At 44.4% G+C, this 20,174-nt stretch overlaps 1 protein-coding gene across 2 annotated transcripts in view; it reads left to right on the top strand.

Annotated features, from left to right (window-relative positions):
• The first annotated feature begins 3,203 nt into the window (after positions 1-3,203).
• The window catches only part of KLF3 (KLF transcription factor 3), a 43,112-nt gene continuing 26,141 nt past the window's right edge, over positions 3,204-20,174 (top strand). The window contains exon 1 of one of the 2 annotated variants that reach the window (XM_053403880.1): positions 3,204-3,744. The gene's annotated coding sequence lies outside the window, so the exon portion shown is untranslated. Of the gene's footprint in view, positions 3,745-4,843; positions 4,863-20,174 lie in introns of those variants that run through there. The other variant, XM_053403881.1, reaches the window with a different exon arrangement.

Raw genomic sequence — 20,174 nt, 5'->3', positions numbered from 1 at the left:
GAATAAATTATTTTTCTGTGTTCTTTCTTCTTGAAATAGTGAAGTAGTGACCGGAGATGCAGTACGAATCAAGGTTAAGTAGTCACAAAACCTAAATATTCCTAATTTATAACCTTCCATGTTACAGGGAAAGGGCAATGACATCATTTCTGACATCACTGTTCCACATGGGAAATAACAATTGGCTTGGCGAATTCTCCCACTGATCAACCAATATTAGGAGTGGACTACATGTTCTGTCGGAATTATTCATTTTATTCATTTAAAACATACCCTGCCCATCCACAGAATGAGCCACAAGGCAGTTTACATCGCAACAGAACCAAGCATGGCGTAATAACAAAATGACAGCACAGAACAACGATAAACTAATTTTCAAGTTCCTTTACACCAGGAGTGGCAATTTATGAGCACAACACCTAGTGGGGAGGAAGGAGAAGATACATAGCTGAGCATCCGATAGACATCTCCCTGGGCAGAATGACTGCAGAGCGCACACATAGCCTTCCTGCAGAAGCGGATTTAGGGCAGCGCGACCGGTTCCTCCACACTGGGTGTCGAGCCCAGGGGGTGGTGCTGGGCACCGCAACTATGACATGATGAATTGAGCAGAACAGAAGGTTAGAGGTGGTGAGGAGCACAAAATTTTGGCCTCGCACAGGGTGCTGCCAACATTTGAAAGACCAAAGTCTGCCTCTGCTTCCAGGGACAAGGGTTCAAGACCCATCCAGGGAGTATTTTGCCCAGCAGACACAGCCTGGACTCAAAAAGGCATCCACAGATGCTGAAAGCAGCAACTGGCAATGGTTCCCTTAGGAGATGGGAGCTCAAGGAGAAAGGGATGAATGTGGTCCATTCGTGTTTGGGATGGCTGGGGGAAATGAGATGGCAGGAGGTTAAAGAAAAACGGGAGGGGGAGTGCCTAGGATGTTTGTTTTTGCTCATTCATCCTCATGCCCATCTCTCCCTCTCCTTGACCCCTTTCCTCTTCACCCCAAATTGACCGTCTTGTACACTCTGGCAGCAGCACCTATCCCGTATGAACTTCTGAAGGCCTGACTTCTCAAATTAAAACAGTTCTAGAGCGCACAGAAAAGGAAGAGGCACTCCCATCAAACTTCTGTGTCCAGCAGAAGCCAATGTTCCCATAAATCGAAGGAATGTAAGCTACGTTGTTATGTGCTGTCGTTCCTCCCCCCCACCTGCCATGCCCGCCCCCAGCTTTGCCAGTGAAGTGCTAGGGTGAAGCTATGAGAATCTCCCCTGGGAGGAAATTTCGCAACACAGGAATAACGTCTGATAAGACCCTATCTCATGGAACCACTTGCCTAAACCTCTGGTGGATAGGCATATGAAACAGAACTTCTGAAGATTATCAGAATGAAAGAACAGGCTGATGTGAGAAAGGGCAATGCAGAACAAACTGCATACCTACTCTCAAATAATATCATCCCCCCAATAACCACAGCCCAGACTTGTTTAGAAACTCAACTGCTATCCCAAGACTGTAATGACAGGAGAAACAGAGCTGAATATTGCAAACATGTTGGATGTCACCACACCCCAGATTTTCAGCTGCTCCAGAGATTTAACGTTGATGTTAAATAGCACATGGGGCAAGATGGGACCTTGCAGCAACCTGCAAGCCAGCGGCATGGGGTGAAGCAGCAGAAAGCACAGAATCCTACTATGGTGCCCCTTAGTCCCATCTGAGCAAGGCAGCCCAGGAGGATACAATTTCTATCAGGTTCCAATGGCTCTGAGAAGTCCAGGAGAGTCAATGCTGTTATTGGAGCGCACTGTGAGTGCACTCTGAAGCTCAATGGTTATTTTCTGGAATTGGAACTTTAAAGTCTAATTGAGTGACTTGAACACACATTCTCTGCCTTGGAACAGATGCTTGAACCACCACACTTTAGAAGGCATGTGTCTTCATCTTCAGACATCCTGACCTAGAACTTGCCCCTAGCACACGGAGTAAAAGACCCTAGCTTACATGCCATGCAGCTTTGAAGGATCTGGTTGTTCTGAGATGTGACATTTGGCAACTTCTTCATACAGGCAACTGGCTGGGGTGGTAGCCAGTCAGTACTGCAAAGGTGGTGAATCCAGCTTGCCAAATGTCACTGGGAAACCTCAGGCATCCCAGACTATTGGCCATTCTGCCTGGGGTTGATAAGTGGAGGACCATGGGCTCCCCAACTCTGCCACAGCGCGCTGGTTGGGAGCACCGCCTTGCCACAGGTTGGGGGGCTATGCTGCAAACTTTTCAAGCAGCCAACGCATCCCCACAGAGAAGAATTATGCAAGGGCCTGGACCCACCGCCGGCAGCTGCTTATGGGGCCATTAAAAGCAGCACCCGTTTATTACCCAGCAAGCCCGCAACTTCTGCACACTTAACTTGTGCGTGTTCAGCTTTGGCATAAAATCAAAACAAACAAGGGGTCGGGCATCTGGGAAAAGCCACTTTGGCAATCCCAGCCTCCACTGCACCCAGTGTATTTTGACTACACGCGACCTCGGCTTTAGACGCGATCCCTGGCTTGCTGCGTTTTAAGTCAGAAGCGGAAGTGCCACGAAGATCGCCTGTCCTAAAACGCCCCAAGCTGCCCCAGCTGAGCCCTGACTAAACCAGGACAACAACCCCTCATTCAGGCCAGTGGCCCTAACCAAGCCACGCGCGAAGCCGGCGCCGTCCACTCTGGGCTTCGCGCCCGAGACAATTGAGGCCTCGTCCTCCTCCCTCCTCCTCTGTCAGCGAGCGAGCACCTCCCTTCCTTCCCTTCGGGCCTTTCTTTTGGGGTGGGGTCGCTGCTGCTGCTTTTGGCCGCGGCAGGTTCGCTCGCAGGGAGGGCGGGCGCGCGCGCTAGGGCGCGTTGCGTGCGTTCCCTGCCGAGCCGGGTGCCAGAGGCGCACACGCCTCTTGGCCCCGGCGAGGGACGAGGAAGAGACGGGGAAGGGAAGGGAAGGGAAGGGAAGGGAAGGGAGCGGGCGGGCGAAGCGCGCCGCAGCTGGAAGGGCGAGTTTGTCAGCGGGGCGGCTCCCGCTCTCTCTCTCTCTCTCGGAGGGAGGAAGGGAGGGGGGTAATTAGGGGCCAACTTGTGCGAGGCGCCGCCTTCTCGTATCTGCCTCCCGGGGGAAGGGAAGAGTCGGTGCGCGCCCGACTTGTTTGTGCGCCAGGGAGGGAGGGAGGCGGAGTGCCAGCGAGCGCCTCGCCTCGCCCCGACCCCTGACTCGGGTTGCGGTGCGCCGAGGCCTCCGCCCCAGCGCGGCGGAGAGGGGACACGCCCGGCCTGCCTCGCCCGCCTGGCTGGCTGAGTGATTCGCGCGCCCCTCCCTGACCCTCCCTCCTGCCCGCCCTCTTAGCTACCCCGCCGGCCAAGGGAGCCTGGCAGAGCGAGCGGCGCCGGCGTCATGTGACAGCGCTGCCTAGTGCCAGGAGCCTGCCTTGGAGCTTGGAGTGGGGGGAAGAAGAAGAAGAGGAGAGAGACGGAGCAGAAGGCGAGGGCAGAGGCGCGACGGGCTGACAGACGGACGCGCCGCCGACGGACTAAACGCCCCTGCGGCCAAGCGGCAGAGAGAGAAACCCCCGGGTTTCCCCCTCGAGGGCGGAAAAAGAGAGGGAAGGAGGGTTTTTCCCGCTACCAGCGAGAACGACAACAGCACCGCCGACTCAAGCAGCAAACTTCTTGCGGTGGCGTCGTCGCCTCGGTTTCTTGGACAAGTTAAGAGAGGGGAGAAAAGTAAGTCGCGCGAAGGGAAGGGGAGGAGGCAAAGTCGGCAGCGGCGGCGGCGGCTCTGAGGAAAGCGACGTGTCTGGTGGTGGTGGCGGCCGAGAGGTGTCTGGGAGAAGGGATGGGGAAGCGGGGAGGCCGGAGGGAAGCTGCTCCTCAAGCGAGGGGGGAAATGGAGAGGCTCCTGGACGCGCGCTCTTGCTTGGCGAAGCGGGGGCGCACGCGCCAGCCCTGCCAAGGGACTTGGGGGCGCTTCGGCCAGAGTGTTTGTGCAGCTGCAAAAGTTGTGGGGCGGTGGGGGGGGTGGTCTTGGGATCTGTCTCCATGACCCACCCCCCGGGGGTGGGGGGGGAGAGACGCCTTGCCATTTGGAGTCGCCGCTGCCCCGTAAGCTGAAGGAACGCCGCAGCTTTGGCGTTCACGTGTGTTTTCCCGATCTGCGGTGGGTGCGTGTTTGTGTGTCTCCCTCTTGCTTTTCTGTTCCCCGTCTTCTGAAACACGAACCGTTCCTCCTGTCATTTGGAGCTGTTGGGGATGAGAGCCGTCGAACAAAGATCCCATCTGCCGCAGCTTTCCTGAGGGGCTTTTTAAAAAAGAAAACACCTGGAGCTACTGGATTGCTTTCTTTCGACAAGAGTTTGCCGCTAACTAGACTCGGGATACTTTTCTTCTCCATCCCAAGTGGGAAAGGACGTTGCTCCATGTCTCTTTGCGTTCCCTTAACGTTATTTTGGGCTTCGCTGCATAGGATGCTCAGAACAAAACGGCAGCCCTGCATCATAACATCCTTGGAGAACTGCCATTTAAATAATTAAGGTGTCAGTTGATCAGGGGGTTGCTGCTTTTGTTATCTCTTCATAGGAGCAAGAAAGGGAAAATGAGAAGCATATCAAGATGTGTGAATTATGTCCGTTTCTAGACACTACATACCAAGCTAGAGAAGAGAACATAATTGTATAGCTTTTTTGGTTCTGTACTTAGTCAAGTAACATTGATATGCAATGTGAGTTCTCTTAAGGTTCTGCTCTTTAGATGTTGTCCCCACCACCACCAAAAAAGAAGGGGATAAATCTATTTCAATCACCAGTCTAGTTGCTGTTTGGGGAAGAAAACTTAATGTGCACAATGTAAGTTTGAACATGAAGTCTGTTGCTTTTTTTCTATTACATGCTTGTCTTGACATGGAGATGTCATGTGTATTTTCAGTTGATTTACAACAAGAATAATTGCTTTGCTGAATAACTGCATTGAGCAGCCTGTCCATGTTTTATCTTCAATGGCTCACAGAGAGCAGTGTATACCCATATTATTGTTTTTTAAAAAACACATTCATACACTTTCCAAAGTCATCTAGGTTCTGGCGATAATTTTTTAAAAAAGAGTCTTGTGCATGACTTCAAGTGTGAATAATTGAAAGGGACACCAGCACTTGGCTTCTTTCCTTCCTGAAAGTTGCTTTCTTTGTGCTTAAAACATTACTGCTTATCTTGGATGTTTGTATTAATTTCCATATGGAACATAACTTTAGCCCCAGTTTTTATTTAGGAAATTGTGCTAAAATTCACCAGACAACTCACATCGATTTAGATTAACATTTAGCTTTCTTCTTACTGCAGCAATTCATAAACTCTCACTTTGTCCATTTTTATTCTTATGCTGAGTTGTCTCTCAACTGAAGTCTGTGTGCAGCATCTCTTGCACAGTTGTGTGTGTGGCCTTTTGTGTGTGTGGCAGGAAGTGCCACAGTTCACAGGGCTCACCTTTGTCTGGTTGTTGGAGAAATCGGAACCTTGCATAGATGCAGTACTTTGAAACATTTTGAGTTCACAAAAGTGTTATTTTCTATAAAAGGCAAAAAAATGCGGTGTAACTTTTCCCCCATAGTTTTGAGAACTTTTCCCATAGCTTGCCTAATGAGTTGCTTGCATGATCCAGACTTGGGTTTGATTAAGATCAACAATTTGACCTAGGAATAATGTACATCAACCTAACTTTGGCCGCTAGGCTTTAAAATGTGTTGGTCAGTTTTGTAATATGAATACATTCAGATAAACTCTTATCCAGTTCCCTTCCTCACCAAGCAAAGGTATCTAGACAGACTTTTTGCTTTGACTGAATTTTATACTGATAAACAAAAAGATATGAAAAGCAAGATAATATCTGAGAATAACAGTTGTGTATGATGATAATAATAATAATTATTAATTATTATTAATAATAATAACAAACCTGGATGTAAGTGTGCCCTACTGTTCTGCCTTCCTGTTTTTGCAAACACCAAAGTTATTATAAACTAGTAACATTCACAGAATGTTATTTCTTTGGTGGAGGGGGCAGACTTGTGCTACCCTAAGGCTGTAATTCTATGTGCACACTCACTTTGGAGAAAACCCCATTGATGTCAGTGGTACTTCTGAGTAAACATTATAGAATTACATGGTAAATAGAGTTTGTGCCTATTTCTGAAGAAAATTTGAAAACTGATGTTCTGATTAGAAAATGCATGTCTGTTAGGAGCAACCATATCCAAACATGGGTCCAAACAGAGACTAGACTAGTGTTAAGAGGAATCTGTAGCAGCAAGTTTAGTGATTGAGACCCAAATCAAAGTTCAAATCTGCACTTGGTTGTTACGATGCTTGCCAACAGAATATAGGACATCCTTATGCTGCCCTTGCATCAGGCATAGTAGACGGCTGCATGACCTGTTCTACTGATCTAGTTCATAATATATGAAATATGAATGCCATATAAAGTAGTATAATACGTAGAAATCAACCAGATATAAAATGGGCAACAGGTATTTTTCTGGAGGTTTTTGTGGCCCATCTGTGGGTTCATAGCTATCATAATGGGAGCAAGCCTTGGACACTTACGGTTCCCTTCTCCCCTTTGTTCAAACAAACCATAGTTAAATTTAAACCACGATTTGTTCGATCGGCCTCAACTTGTCATTTAATCAGAACTAGCATCCAAGACTTTCTGACTCTCATTCTTGTCATCATTGAGCCATGGTTTATTGTGATATCCAAATAAGCTCACTGTATGTCCTGGTGTTTTTGTCTTACAATGATCTGGCTCACGCACCATGCTAAACTTAGTGCAAATGTATGCCACTTAGTGCAACCACCACTTTGATCCTCCCTGGTTGTTTGCTGCTGAGCTAAGCCATGGTTTGCCTTAGCGTCTCATTAAAACATGGGCTCGTGACCAAGCTCTCATAGGCAAACCATGAGCCATAAACCATAGGACAAACCTGAATTATGGCTCATGGTTAGTCTGGAGAGAACTAAACTATGAGTCTGGCTTCAGCTGACACACTAAGCCAAGACATGGGTTAGCACAGCAGCAGAAAGACCAGGGTGGCAAAAAGTGGCCTCACTCTTCTTGCTTGCAGCCTGCAGAGCCATGGTAAGCTGTGACTTGAGCTTGCATGTCATGCAAACCAGGCTACTGTCTGGTGCATCAACTTTTATTTTCAGTAAATTTTAAGCACTATTATTGTAGCTCCAGATTGTTTGTAGTGACCTCTCATATTAAGTAGATCTTGTACAAGTAGAGAAAGGCTAGAAAGTGCAATAAAATAATGGTTGTTGGTTTCGTTCTTTGGGGGGGGATACTTTATTGGGAGCAAGAGTCCACCTCAACCCTTGATAACAAAGTTTGTGTTTGCATTTTAGAATTTTTTTAAAAAAGGAGAATGCTTGGGAAGTCCAGAGCTAATTATTCCGAGCTGTCTGGAAAGGGTGGGTGCGAAGGAAATTGCATGTTGTGGTCAGCGTTTGAAACTCCCATTTTTCTAGGGGCATTTTGCAACAGGGAATTTCATTAACGCGAGCAGTTTCTGAGCTTTGGGAGCAGTACTGCGCCTAAGATTTTAGATTAAAACTCCCACTGCTGGAACAAAAGGAGGACCTTTTTCTGCCTCTCCACTTCCAGCCACTCTCTGAGGACTGGAGAAGGGACCCTCATAAGAATATTAGGGGGGCGGGCAGGGGAAGTATGGCTTTGTGGTTTGCAGCCTTCAGATGAGGACTAGATCATGTGAAAAAGGAATATGAGATTTTAGCTGCAGTTCATTCATTTTCAACCTTGTATTCTTCTTATAGACATTCGGTTGCAGCACCCATAACCTAGGTTTAAGGTGCCATTTAGCTCCCAGCTTTCATATCTCAGTGGTTATATTGTCCCATATAGATATTAGTCTGGTGTTTGTCAAGGGCAGATCTGTGATATAGACAGGTTGTTTTTTTCACACCCAGAGACCAAGCACTTTACACGTTACACCCACTTTGCTTGCTTGTTTGTTTGTTTGTTAAATCCCAGCTGCACATGAATATTGGGGTCAGGGAAGGCCACCCAAATGTTTCACTGCGCTTTCTTTCCAGCCCAGCCAGCAGAGCTGTTTCCTGTTCTTTGTTTCAAGGCTGGGGTTTGCGTCATACATTCCAAGTAGCATATGTGTGCTCTTTCCTGTTTCGGGCTGTTTTCTGGTAGATCAGTAGCCCAGCCACAACCCCTTGTCACTGCCCTACAACTCCCCATCTCCACCCAGCGAATTATCATGTCTCTACACACTCAGCAATTGCCTAAGCAGCCTGTGTTATGTCACAAGGAGCCTGTGTTAGCATTTAAACTCCCACATTCTGTGCCACAGCGCGCAATTAAGGATACTTGCTGGGAGTGGGGAGGTACAGGTTTTTGAGACTTCAGAAGGGGAGGGAAGCAGTGGTGTGAATTGGAAGTAGTTTCACTGAAATCCATGAATGTTAAAAGTTTTTCTTTTTTTTAAAGCAGACCACTCACTAATGCATGTAAATTTAACATCTGTTCTGGAAGGTTTTTTTTCTAGGAAACATCATAGTTTTGGTTAAGCTTTACCACTCCATGGTGGTGATAAAAATGGTACTTAAAATATGTAAAATACATTCAAGTGATCAAAGCCTTTCACATTCATCATTTTAGGCATGATGGGGGAAGCCTAACCCCTACCCAAAGCAAAATGTTTCATAGAATTGGGAAATGAATAGTGTTTGGAGGCACTCCATATTTTAACTCCAGAATTTAACTTCTGCCATAAGGCAGTGTGTCATCTTCCCAAACCACTCGTGGAAAATAACTGTCCAGCCTTTTCACTTAAAACCCTAGTAAAACAGATCTCTGTGCACATCATGGAAGTGTTCCTAATCTGCATGTGAAGCAGGGAATTGCAATTTCTCTTTGCAATGTGAAAAACTAAGCATTCTTCGTTTGAATGAAATAGTGTATCCGATTGGGAATCAAGGATGCATTCACAAAGAAAGGAGAAAGAAAATGTTCCAAGAGGAAGTTCAGAAAGAGAACTTTGACCATCTGTATTATTATTATTATTATTGGGATTTACTACTGATGGATCATTTCACAGCTAACTAGTATTCTGTATTTACTCAGATAAGGAGGTTTGTGCATGGAAGTAGGCTTTTTGCATGCCTAGCATTTGCTGGAACGGGGACATTGATGTAAATTGGATATACATCTGGATGCAGATGTTAGCTACCTACATGATGCTACTTTCAGCAGGATGCTCATTTAGCTGCACATCTGCAACCCCATTCTGGTGCAACTGGTCATGCAAAACTACATGTAATAAGATCTGGATTGGGGCTTATGTGGCACAATTAGCCGAAGTTAAATATTCCCTCAGTTCCATTAATTTCAAGCAAGCGTTGCCCACTCTTTCCAACTGAGATCAATGTAGGAAATCTAGTAACTTTAGGTTGTTGTGCCCATTCTTCTTAGAGATACACTTATGGTATTTTGCATTTTTTTCTTCTCAGAAGTACAAATTTCAAGAACTTATTTGTGTATATAACAGAAGCTTATCTTTTGGCAAGTTTTTATTTGCAAAGGGGGGGGGGAACCTGCTTTCCTGAAGATGTTAGATTTCTCATAGGGTTAATATTAAAATTGTGCATCATGTTAATAAAGACCAACAAAATCATCAGCTGAAATACTGTACCTTACAAGCTGTCAGAGCAGCTCCAAGTGTAAAAAAGGAATGTCTTCTTAGTACTGTATATTCTATACGTCCTCTGAGTTAAGGATTGGAATACTAGATTATAAGCCTCTGCAAATTCAGAAAAGACATGTATTTAGTCTCCTAGAATCATACCAGTTCATGCAGATGGAGGTTGCCTATTTAAATACACATTCCTGCCCTCTCCCCTTTTTAAAAAGAACCTTCTGCTCGTTTTCTATAAGCATATTAAGGAGAAGGGTATGCTAAAATACTTTGTCCCCCATGTGATAAGCTTTCTATAGGCAAATAAATTTAAGGCAGATAAGCAATGAAGCCTGTGACCCTCACCTGAATTCTATGCAGGGGTAGCCAATGTCGTGCTTCCCAGCTGTTTTGGATTACACCTTCAGCTAACATGGACATTGGTCAGGGATGATGGGAGTTGAGATACACAACATCTGGACAGCACTACGTTGGCTACACCTTACTATTGCCTTCCATAGTGTGGATACTGGTCAGTGAACAAGTTTAGAATTTAGAAATTTGAAGGCTATCATCTTGCTTCACTATTTTAATCCCCTTAATCAACCATGATATTGGGAAATAGCTAATTTTGTATATGCTTTAGTCAGGCATAACATAGTGGATCATTTTAATGATCACATATCAACCTGGTCCATCCTTTAATACTACACTGCCATTGCCTTTTCTTTTTTATAATAAAAATAACTGGACTTTTGTATATTTATTTATTAGGACCGTTCTTGGCAGTGAACTAAAATCAGGTATTTGAAGCTAATGTTTGTAAGTGTAGGTGATTTTGCTATTCATTGTAAGTCAAAGATACATAATTTCTGAGACATAAAGGTAAAGGTAAAGGTACCCTTGCCCATACGGGCCAGTCTTGACAGACTCTAGGGTTGTGCGCCCATCTCACTCTATAGGCCGGGAGCCAGCGCTGTCCGCAGACACTTCCGGGTCACGTGGCCAGCGTGACAAGCTGCATCTGGCGAGCCAGCACAGCACACGGAACGCCGTTTACCTTCCCGCTAGTAAGTGGTCCCTATTTATCTACTTGCACCCGGGGGTGCTTTCGAACTGCTAGGTTGGCAGGCGCTGGGACCGAGCGACGGGAGTGCACCCCGCCGCGGGGATTCGAACCGCCGACCTTTCGATCGGCAAGTCCTAGACGCTGAGGCTTTAACCCACAGCGCCCATGAGACATACTTTATAATTAAGTCATATATTTTGGAAAGACAGGTTATTGTAATAGCCAGTGCTTCTAACCAGCAGGAAGCTCTTCTGTGTAGCCGGCATTGAAGTTTTGTGTTTTCATTTCAAGGTTTATTGCTTCCAATTCATAATTTGACATTTGGCAGGGTTAAGGAACAAATTTAACTCTTGCCTATATTAAGGATCCATCTAGTGCCAAGGCTTCCTTATAGGGTTTTTAATAACAGTTGTTGATGTATTCCAAGGGTAGCTATCCTAACAGTTATGTAAGCCAAACAGAACACTAGAAGTGCTGCATATTTTAAATACTAAGGTTAACCATAATGGAAATTATGTGTGTGTGACTGTCTGGTACATGCGGTGAGCATGTAGTTTAAAAGCCTTGGCACATCAGAGAATGACCAAATTGCTTCTCTGAAGAGAGACACACAAAAAAGCTTATTTAATCGTTTTTCCATACCCGTCATCTTTCTTCCTCCTCTTCCCTGGTTTGATTTTCCGCAATTCACATATATCTGTGTAATGTTCCCTTCTGATTTTCACATCTTGCTCAGATCCAAAAGTCCAAACTTGCATGAATGATTTCACATATTGTTGCGATAGACATACACTTAACCTCTGTTAAGATCATACAAGTGGTCGTGGGACTGTGCGCTCCCGAACTCCAGCCCTTCCCATTTACAGCAATTTTTCCTCCTCCTATCTCCTTAACCACAAGGGTTATATTGATATGTTGGCAATGGTGGCGGCAGCTTTGCACTGGAGCTGGTGGGGCAAGGGGGACACGGTGTACCAAGAGACCAGCTAGCAGCAGGTGGAGCCACAGATCACCCTAGGCAGAGCATACTTGACTCCAGAGGCACACACAAGTACAGTCATACCTCCGGTTAAATATGCTTCAGGTTGAGCGTTTTCGGGTTACGCTCCACGGCGACCCAGAAGTAACGGAACGCATTACTTCCGGGTTTCGCCACTCGCGCATGCGCAGAAGCTCAAAATGACGTCATGCGCAGAAGCAGGAAATTGCTACCTGCAGTCACGGGTTGCGTTCTACTCAGGATACAAACGGGGCTCCGGAACAGATCCCGTTCGCATCCAGAGGTACCACTGTATACACTTGACACAGACAACAGTGTTTAAGTGGTGGTGGAGAGGAAGAGAAAAACTAGGGACTGGGTGATGAGAGAGATGAGAGAGAGTCTAGATTAGCAGTGGAGGAGGAGAGCTGCACTAGATTTAGGGGTTGTGCGGGTGGTTCCCCCAAACTGGTCATCAAGACGAAGGGGAAGAAGAAGAAGAAGCCTATATTGATTCAGGTACCTACTGGGAAGAACCCTAAAAAAGCAACCATACCCAAAGGAATTCTTGTGAAAATAAGAAATATTTTCAAAGAGGGGGCACCAAATTTTGTCCTTGCTTGGGGCGCCATGTTACCAAAGTTCACCACCGGGGAGGGCAAAGTGTCAAGGAGGTGGTTTGGGGCAGAAATAGCAAGACTGGGTGGTGGGCTGAGCTTTTCTGTTCCGTGCCTTTTGGATCTTTTCAGTTCTCTCCCCTCTCTTTGACTTGCCTATTCCTCCAGCTGCTTTCAAGGCAGCCTTTTGGCTACGCTCCTGTCTCTTTAACTGCAGCACCAGCAATGTGATTGGTTGGAATCACCTTGAATTAGTTCTGATTGGGCCAGGGACACCATTCTGAGTAAACGTGGGGTGGGGCTGGGGTGTGTGAATATTTTGAATTGCTTGCAGTGGATTGGTTGCAAGTGTTGGGTGAAACAAACCAGTTTATGCAGAATGCAGCAAATACCTGTGCATGTAACTGTGTCGTGTTTGGCTAGGAAAGAAGGCTGTTTTGAGGGCTGGTGGGTCTTGTCACCCGACCTGAATGCTTTTTTTTTTTCTATAGCAATTTGCTTGCAGTGGGTGGGTGGGGAGCTGGTTTTTCCTCCTCCTGGAGAGTTAAGGGGTTGGGCCAGGCCACAAAAATGCAGAAAGCAGGAAAACAGGCAGGGGGAGAGGGAGGGGGAGAGTGGGCTCAAACTGTGCAGTGAAAGTGGAGGACTGGGGGCTGTTGGTGATGACAGCTTCTTTTGCCCTTATATTGATAAAAAACCCCTTACTGTCTTAAACTAAACCAGGGTTACTGCTTAAGCAGGGTTCAAAACCACATTTAAGTCTGGTTTCAAATCCTGGCTAATGTATAATTCAGTTAAGAGGGGAGGGGAAAATTTGTTTCTGAGAAGGCGGAAGACACATATGATGCCTAAGGGCCAGGCCCTAAAATGATTTATTAAGCATGGCTTAATATGTATGCCTTAGTGCCCAGAGTAAAAATGCAGATATTTCCCTTACCTAGGAGAGCGACTGGTTGGTTGTGTTGTTTTTTTTTAGGGGATAGAAATCCTGGTTGGGACTCAAGGAGCTACCTATTAGGCCTGCCTACTGGGATTTGTATTAGGGACGCAGGTAGCGCTGTAGAGCATAGGACTTGCCGATCAGAAGGTCGGCGGTTCAAATCCCCACAACGGGGTGAGCTGCCATTGCTCCGTCCCTGCTTCTGCCAACCTAGCAGTTCAAAAGCACATCAAAGTGCAAGTAGATAAATAGGTACCACTCCGGCAGGAAAGTAAATGGCGTTTCCGTGTGCTGCTCTGGTTCACCAGAAGTGGCTTAGTCATGCTGGCCACATGACCCGGAAGCTGAACGCCGGCTCCCTCGGCCAATAAAGCGAGATGAGCGCCACAACCCTAGAGTCAGCCACGACTGGACCTAATGGTCAGGGGTCCCTTTACCTTTACTTACTGGGATTTGTAATTTTATTATATGATATGATTATATGGCTTGCTATCAAAGATCCCCAATTTGGAAGCCAAATAGGGCCATCAAAAAATACCGTAGGGATTTCTGCACGCTTGGGGGACTCTTCCTCCAAGTGTTTTGTGAATTAAAAGGAGAGGACAGGAAAGGGAGGAAAGAAAGGGTCCCTGCATTGCAGGTGGTCCATTCCAGCTCTACAAATCTAGGAGTCTTAAGTGACCTGCTTAGGCTGCTAACTTCTCCTAGTCTCCACAAGGTGAGTAGAGGGTCAATGGGATGTACGGTTCAGGTTACATACGGTTCAGGTTACAGACTCCGCTAACCCAGAAATAGTACCTATGGGTTAAGAACTTTGCTTCAGGATGAGATCAGAAATCGTGCTTCAGCGGCGTGGTGAAGGCGGGAGGCCCCATTAGCTAAGGTGGTGCTTCAGGTTAAGAACAGTTTCAGGTTAAGAACGGACCTCCGGAATGAATTAAGTACTTAACCCAAGGTACAACTGTATATCACAGGGTTAAAACCTCCCCCTCTCTTCTTTCTTACACTCCAGAAACTTCCACCTCACTCCACTTGGCTGGGGAAAGTATTCTGAAGAATGTTGTGGGAAAGGCTTCTTTTTCTGTTCTTCCTCCTCACCTGCCTGTCCCAAGACCTGAATATCATTCATTGCAAGGCTCCCTTTCCAGGTGGTCTGAGTCTTTGAACAGAAGCACTCCTGTTATGGGCTGGGTGTTATTCCCTAGAAGTCACTGCAGCTAGATGGTGCACATCTCCTATGTTTTTGTCCTTATTTTATTATTATTTTGGGGGAAAGTTGAGTCTTAAAAAAAGCTGCTCTTTCGCTTCTGCTTGGAAAGGAAAGACTGTCGTGCCATTATATATACCTCACTTGTTTTCAGAAGCCTCCTCTTTCTTCTTGCTCAACTTTGTGTGTCTGTTTCTCTGAAAGAAGTCGCTGAGACAGGAAGGCAGATAAGGGTCTGCTCTGATAAGGGAGCACATTGTCCCATGGCAGGAGGCACTCAGTGAAGTTTAGTTAGATGTAAAAATGGGGGCAATGGCTTGTTTTAGTGGAAACTGCTAAATCATAGTAGAATTAATAACTAGTATAGCTAGGCATCTGAGTCTGACTGTATTACAACTTTATTACATTCTTTACCATACCATTCCTGTATATGGCTAGCAGATTTTTATTCGTAAGGCTAAAAGTTCTTTCGCATAAAATGGAATACAGGCTTGTGGGGTCTTTGTGAAACATTTTCCTGTTGCGGACTAAAGTCCTCTGTGATTTCCTGCTTTTCTCCCAATTTCTCAGATTTTATTTTTTGTGCCAGCAATTTATACTGGGTATATTAATCAACTAAAGCTTTAGTTGATTCATCAGTCAGAGCCAAATTTAATCAGTAGGGCCAATCCATTGAAGAACACGTTCATATTTTGTGAGTCTTCTTTTGCTACGGGTGTGGAAAAGAAATTCTAATAGCTTTTCTATCTAACATGGTGGCTTTTGCTTGCTGTTACTACTTTGTTAAGTAGCTTGCAAAGGCACATATTCTGTGGTTTTGGTAATATGAAGAGTTGTTTAAATTTCTTTCATCTATTAACCAGTCATTCAGTGGCAATTTTCTTTTTATTGTTGTCGTTGATTGACAACCCTATTCCCCTCATCATAGACCCTGTTATTTTTCTCTTCATTTCCACCCTGTACTGATTCAATAACTATTTGATACAAATGTGGAGTTTAATATAGTTAACTGGTTAAGATTTGGGTGAAAACAGCGGCGGCGTAGCACGTGCTGAAGACCCAAGTTACAAAGAAAAGGCAAATGTTTTATTTTACCCGCTCTGTACCCTTTTCCAAGATACCCTGAAGAATTTTAACCCAAATCCTATATATGGTGAACTGCTGGGTTTAGGTCATAGAATGTTTTTTTTTCTTAAGAAAAATATTGAAATGGAATAGAATGGTCTGCTTTTAAAAGGACCTTAAAAACAACAACACCTCTCTCATGTGAGTCCTGACTCTTTAAAGTTTATATATTAATCCTCCAGAGACAGTAGTAGTTCTAGTTGTAAGATTGTGCTTTCTCAACTGACTTGACACTAATATCCTTAGGTAGGATTAGTTGGAATCCTAACCTGTTTTTCCTCTTTGTCTGATTTCTATGGGGCCATTTCTGGACACCAAATAGGCAGGGGGGAGTGTGCAGGCAGTGCCTTTGCTCAGCAGAGGAGGAAAAAACGAAATTGTGGTCTAATCTCTGAAGATACAGCCCAGTTTTTAAAATATTTATTCATAAATACATCCTACTGATTTCACTGGGACTTAGGGTGCTTCTACACAAGGTGTTTATTTCAGTTCTGTGTCCACTCATTTATAAAATCGCTGTTCTCCTAAGGTCTTCTGTTTCTTTGGAATTCCCCCCTGCCCAAAAAAAAGTTTACTTTTTAAAGTTTACTTTCTTTAAGGGGCGGAACAGAAGACGCACAATCTCTGCAAGTGTGGATCATAGCACCATTCTTAATTCTTTGCAAAAAGACGTGGTTTCAACAAGTGCAGTGACCCAGAATTGCAGATCCTAGATAGCTCTGGAAGCACTCTTACTTCCTGGAACACCTTCTTGGAATTGCAGCCTTAGAGATATAAGAACGCGGAGATAGTGGAAGCAGATGTTAGAAGTTTTGAAACTTCAGAAGAGTTTATGAAGCCCAAATTAAGTTCTTCCATCAGCACTTGGGGCACGGGTTTTTAAAACCATAAGTGGAACCTCCCAGCACCATTGGAAGATATTTTCTTTATCCATGCTTACATGCGGAAATGCCGATTAAGGCGAGTTTTTCAGCATTCCTCTTCCCCATAGTATGGACCAAGCCATGAATGGTGAATAGTCTTGAAATGTGTCGATGCTGGATCTCTGCTTTCTATTCTGCTATGTCTGGCTCCTTTCCTAGAAGCAGGCTCTGCCACATATTTACTAAGATTGTGTCTCCTTCTGGTTGTCCTGAATTTTCTTCCTATGTGTAGCAGAACATTTACAATACTACTAAATAAGCCTGATCAGAGCATTTAAAGGTTTTGTGCATTTAGAGACCATCAGCATTTTTGATGAGTGTATAATTTCTAGAAGAAATTGAAGAAGAAAAGGAAGAGCCTTCTGGCAACTTAAAGGCTAACCACTTTGCTATGGAATATGTCTTCATGACTAGTGTCCTCTTCATCAGATTTATGAAGTGTTACCCAGATTTAAAGAGGGAGAGACTTGCAAGCAGACAGATCTGAAGGAAATGAAATGTAGAAAAGTAGAAAAAGGGATAACTGTGTTATTAATGCTGGTCATTCATATTTGTTGATGAGTCGGACATGCTGGGTTGGGGGTCTTGCTTGGAGGGTTCTCTTGGCAGGGGGTCATTGCTGTTGGCTGTTTTGTATCTTTCTTTTAGATCTTGTGATGATTTATGTGGAAATGGTTGAGTTGGGTTGTGTATTTTTTTTAACGTTTATTTCTTGCTAATGACTGCTTTTGTTATGTTGCAGTTAGGTGTTTTTTCTCTCCATTCTGTAAGCCGCCTTGAGTATGGTTTGAACTGTGGAAAGACAGCATAAAAATAAAATTACGTTTGTGTGTTGGCACTGGTAGGCCACTTAATACTTGGGAGTGTGATTAAAAATACAGTGCCAGTTCAGTCCACATGTGATGGCACTGAACCTCTTGATGTATTGTAATCCATCAATTTCACGATGCGTTTTAAAGTTTCTTGGTTTCAGATGTGGTCAACTTAAGATCACAGTGTCCTGGGAGGCTGAAATAACCCCCCACTGATTTCTCAATATTTCCATTTTTCATGCTGGATTTGTGTCATCTGTTCTTTTGCGTAGAGACTTGTCTGCTTGTCCAATGTGTAATGCAAAAGGTGCTCTCAGCAGGTGATTGTATATTTCACACTGGAATATGAGCAGGCGAATGGACTCCTGACGTGGACAACATGATTAGGTCCTGTAATAAATAATGTTGCCTGAGTAGACTTGGAGTAGGGCTGGCATCTGTGTCAGCCAAATTGTGCTGTAGTCAACTAAACTACAGCAAAATAACACAGCATTAGGGCAGCATAAAACCTAAGGGAGCGTTTGTTTTCTGCAAAGAGACACACACCCCATTCTAACAAAAAGGTTCTTCAACATCTGCAGATATTCTATAGACAAGGAGGGAAAAAGCCCTCTAACGTTTCAGGACAGGGAGCTGCAGATGCAGGGGGCTACCTGGAAAAAGCCCTGTTTTGTGTTGTGCTGCTAGAAGGCAGCAGCCCCCATAAAGTCCCCCCTCTACAGATCTTAAAGGGTGGGTAGATGCATGTGGGAGAAAGCAAGCCTTTCAGGTAGCTTGGAGCCAAGCTGATCCATGCAGGAAGAAACAAATACAGCCCTGATGAGGCAAAATAGGGATTATTGAGTTGTCTTTGTCTCAATTGTGTATTTTGTGTTTTGTATATTGTCATTTTATGTTGTGTGCCAACCTGAGATCTATGGGTATAGGATGTAATATAAATAGCAACAACAACATGGAAATATGTCTGGAGCATTTTAACAATGCAATCCAAAACAGGCCTCCTCAGGAGGAAATTCCATTTGAGTCCAACTCTCCATTGAAATTAATGAGACATAACACATTTTGTTGAAATCTCAGCTGTTGAAATCAACAGGATCTCCATGCTGGAAAAGTCAGAGCATGCTCCAAAGTACTTAACTTTGCCTGGGTCGTGTCCTGACTCCGTCGGAAGATTAATCTTTTTTAAATCAAATGCATAATTTATATTTCCCTTATCCAGGTTCCTTGGCACACGCTTGCGCTCTCTCTTTTCTAGTAGGTTACAGTTCCAGGAAGTGCCTTAGAAGTTTGCTTGGACTTTTAACTGTGCACCTGTCCTTATTTGCATGGAGAAATCAATTGCTTCACTAGCCTCACCGAAGGACAGGGTGTGAGCGAAAATTTTATCAAAGTGTGTCCTGTTTGGACAAGTCAAGTTGCCTTGGCAAAGGTCCAGAGGGTGGAGCAGCTGGGAGGAGGCTGGAAAATAAAACTGTGTGGCTTGTTAACACACACACACACACACACACACACACACACACACACACACAAATGTTTGCTTACTGCATCATTGCTAGTTATGTAGTTTCATATTACATATAGCCTACATACTTCTAACTATATAAAATATTTAAAGCAAAATTAGCTCATCTGATTTGTAGAAATTAAGCACCTCCTCTGAAGTGGTGGCCTAGATAGTTAAAGGTGGTTGTTGTGGCTGCTTTGTCTTCCAACAATTAAAAAATATATATAGTGGCTTGCAAAATATGCAATATATGAATTCTGCAAATTGACACATTACGACTGGACGCTATACTCAGAATATCCTTAATGTAGTTCCTTAATTTATATTCTTTCCGACTTGTTCCTCCTCTTTGGTTCCTCTTCTTTGGTGGAACAGTGGTAAAAGTCCACTGTTTTACCAGATAACTATCCCTAAAATATTCAACATTTTTGTCCTCCTTGGTACAATTCAGTTTTTTATATAGTTACCCTTGTTCATTTACTTAGATCTCTTTTTTAAAAAAATACTTTTTGTGAATTGGGGCATTTTATCAGTACTATTGTCAATAACAATACACCTCTCATTCTTCAGTCTCCCATGTTCCTACAGTTTTTTGTCTCAATAGCTGCTGTATTTTCTTTCGAAGTTCATGAAAGGTTCCGTCTAGTACCTCAATAGAAAGTAGATTCTGGACCTCAGATGGTGGTTCTGGTAAATATGGGACTGGAAAGGGAGCAGTTGTAAGATTTACTCTTTACCTCTGTCTTGGAAAGACAATTATGAGCACTGATAGCTGGCTTGAAACCACCAAATAAGCATTTAGGAATGTTTTTCCACGTCAGCCATAATGAGTTAGAGCTCTTAATATTTCTGACGTGTGCAAGGAATCTACTTGGCCTGGCCTGAACCAAACATTTTCTGCTTACCATTGGTGAAAAATACAACCCATGTAAGAATCTCATGTTTTGCCAATGGCCTCCGCATGATTCCTACCAAAACTTGGAGAAATGTGTGAATTGGCGTTCCATGGGTATAAATAATCACTGCTCAGACCCTTTTCTTGTATCAACCAGCCCTAAGCCTGTAGAATGCACTGCATTACTAAAAGCAGAAACTGAAACTGAAGAAAAGTCACAGTCCTCCTCCTTGTATAGCTCAGGTGGTTAAACTTTTCGACAGAGAACGGAAGTGCAAAAGTTCAAGCCACTCTTAGGGGCTGAAACAATCTTCACAAGTCTGTTCATCAAAGAATTTCATCTACCTAGCAAAACCGTAAGCTATTGGCAAGGGTTATATTTAAAGCA

This window comes from Podarcis raffonei, chromosome 9 (genome assembly GCF_027172205.1).
Source record: "Podarcis raffonei isolate rPodRaf1 chromosome 9, rPodRaf1.pri, whole genome shotgun sequence".
Classification (NCBI taxonomy): domain Eukaryota; kingdom Metazoa; phylum Chordata; class Lepidosauria; order Squamata; family Lacertidae; genus Podarcis; species Podarcis raffonei.
The sequence above is the reverse complement of the archived record's forward strand: the minus strand, read 5'-3'. Positions and strand labels throughout refer to the sequence as shown.